Raw genomic sequence first — 3,155 nt, forward strand, 5'->3', positions numbered from 1 at the left:
AATAAATCTTTAAAAATAAATAAAAATTAAAAAGTAAGGAGGCAGCATTCAGCATCTCTGTTAAATGGTGCCCTTGAGTTTCTAAAGCAGACTTAACTGAATATGTCCCAAACTTGCATGGTTCCAATGTACCATTCACCCAACTCTTACTTTAAAAATCCTATAACGGGATCCCTGTGTGGCTCAGCGGCTTGGTGCCTGTCTTTGACCCAGGGCATTATCCTGGAGTCTCGGGATTGAGTCCCATGTCAGGCGTCCCGTGTGCAGCCTGCTTCTCCCTCTGCCTGTGTCTCTGTCTCTCTCTCTGTGTGTGTCTCTCATGAATAAATGAAATAAAATCTTTAAAATTTTTTAAAAAATCCTATAACTATTGCAGGGAATGCCTGGGTACCAAATGTATTAATTATATCTGTTTATTAGAGAGCTCTTCCCAATTTCAACATGTTTAAGTAGAATTGCTTTTCAAAGTGATAATTTTGTTTTGTCTTTGCTAATTACAAACTCTTTGACTTCAAGGTTCTTATCTGATCAGTTCAAGTACTATGATCATCTCAGAGGAACCATAGGGAGACCCCTGGCTCAGCCTACCCCAGAATGGCTAGGGAACCTAGGAGCATCAGGAATGCACAGAGGGGGACGTCTAATTTAACGTTTTGTTTGGAGAAGAATCTATTGATTAGGCTATAATCCTATCTTTCAAAACCAAGCAGTATTAGGAATAGAGGCCCACATGGGAGAAAACACACGCATACACACATACACACAGACTTAGATGCACATGCATGCACACAAAGCTATGGAGGTGGAAGAGTCTAGTAGAAAATTTGGTAATTTTGAATTTAAAAGGTCTAAAGGCCTGAGTTTACATTTTAGCTCACAATTGTACCAGATATTTTTACATGAGGTAGTCAACATTTCCTCGCTTCAGTTTCTCCTTATAAAAATAGAGATGTTATGCACCTATAGACTGACCACTTGCTCATACAGCCATGTGTCAAATTATAGCTACTAGTGCTAGGAAGGAAAATGAAATTATGAGGCTAGTGGCTGGATCATGGATTTTAGCTGAAGGAATAAGAATGAAAGTTTAGGCAGAATTTGCCTCTGTATAATTTATTTTGAACAGGATCAACTTATTATTTACTTATTCTATAATAATATGTTAATTATTCAGAAAAAACACAAATTATTTTATATATGGGTGTATATACATATACACATATATGTATGTATATGTATGTATATATATATATGGTATATATATATACCATATAAAGTATTTATAAATGTATAAAATACTTATAAGTAAGTGGTAAGCATAATACGATCCTGCCATCTTGTGGTAGCGTGACATTTAACAGCCATATTATTTCCCCTGATGTAGTGGGTTTTATCTTAATGCCATGGCTCCAGGGCACCTTTCCCCAAAATAAGGAAAGCAAAAGAGGTAGATGATGATAGATGATAGATAGATAGATAGATAGATAGATAGATAGATAGATAGATAGAAAACAGAAGGGTTTTTATCAGCATACACATCATTTGGTGTATACTTATTTAGCAACTTTGATGCTTTTCTTTTTTGGAAAAGGATGAATGTAATTTTTTTCTTAAGATTAAACTCGTTTATTGATTCTTTAACATCATTGATTAAGTGCTTTCTATATATTAGGCACTGTGCTAGACCTGAGATACGTGGTTTAACAAGAATATGTGCCTGTCCTCAAACAGCTCAAGATCTAACTGAAGGTAAATATTGTTACAATGTAAGGGTGATGATCAAACGATTTACAGAAATTCCAAGGTCAGCCACCGGGCTCAGAATGGTGCCCTCGGGGGTGGGCACCATGGAGGGGGTGGGGTGGGGGTAGGGAGGGTCTTGAAAAAAAGAAAACATGAGAACTGAATATTGACAATTAGAAAATAATCTAGATTCGCCTAGATTAATCTGTCTAGAAACCCCCCAACCAGAGGAAAACTGGGAAGAAATAAGGTACGGGAAGAAGTGGAATCAAAGCAGAGGGAATATCATGGGTAGAGAGGAGGAGTAAAAATTTTAGTCAGATTTCTAATGTCTTTATGATTGATTTGCCAGGTATCCCACCAGGTGCCAGGGTGTCACAGGAGACAAGGCACACATGCAAATAGTATCTTATAAGGGAGGTCACATATGGGAGATGAGTGAGAAAAAAGGGGGAGTAGATTGTCCTGAAACAAAGGGATTTGCTCTGATTTTGAAGGTCAGAGAAGACCAAGATGACAAACTAAAATTTAATTTAAAGAACGAAGTAAAAAAGACAGTTAATCAGGGACACAAGGGAGCAGGGGAAGGATGGGTAAGAGGATGAACTAGGCACTGGGGACAATGTGAACCTTGGAACTACGTACGTTCACCATTAATTAGCCTTTTCCCCAAGAAACAGAAGGAAATTGGACGTGAGTAGACCAGGAAATGCAACAGTAATGTAATGATGTGATGGGCAGAATAATGTCCACTCTCCAAGAGATTTATATACTAATCCTGGAACTTGTGAACACTTATCTGGTGAAAGCTAATTAAGGTTGCAGATGGAATTAAGATCGTTAATCCACTGACCTTCAAATACAGAAATGATCCCAATCTAATTATGTGAGCTCTTAAATGTAGGGGAGGGAGGAAAAGAGTAAGGTAGACAGACGAGATAAAAGAAGGAGGAAAAGTCTAAGAAATGATGAGGAATTGACGCATCACTGTTGCCTCTGATGATGGATGAAGGAGGTCATGAGCCAAGGAATTTGGGTGGCATCAAGCAGCTAGAAAACGCAAGGAAGTGGCTTCTCCTGTAGAGCCTATAGACAGGAACACACCCAGCTCCACTTCTTGATTTTAGCTCAGTGAGATCTGTGTTGGATTTCTGACTTAAAGAAGTATACGAGAATGCGCAGAATACATTTTGGCTGTTGTAGGTCACTGAGCTTGTGAGAATTTGCTTGGGCAGCAACAGAAAATTAACACATTAGATGTGTTGTCAGTGGGGAGATTAGGGCAGCTCTCTAGGCTGTGTTTTGGATTTTATTTTTTGTGGCCAACAGGGAGCTATTGTCTATTTCAGGAAAGAAGATGACATCGTCCAGTTTGCATATTCAAAGATCACGCCAACTGGCCTCACTGAGAA

Source organism: Canis aureus, chromosome 16 (assembly GCF_053574225.1).
Source record: "Canis aureus isolate CA01 chromosome 16, VMU_Caureus_v.1.0, whole genome shotgun sequence".
Taxonomy (NCBI): Eukaryota; Metazoa; Chordata; class Mammalia; order Carnivora; family Canidae; genus Canis; species Canis aureus.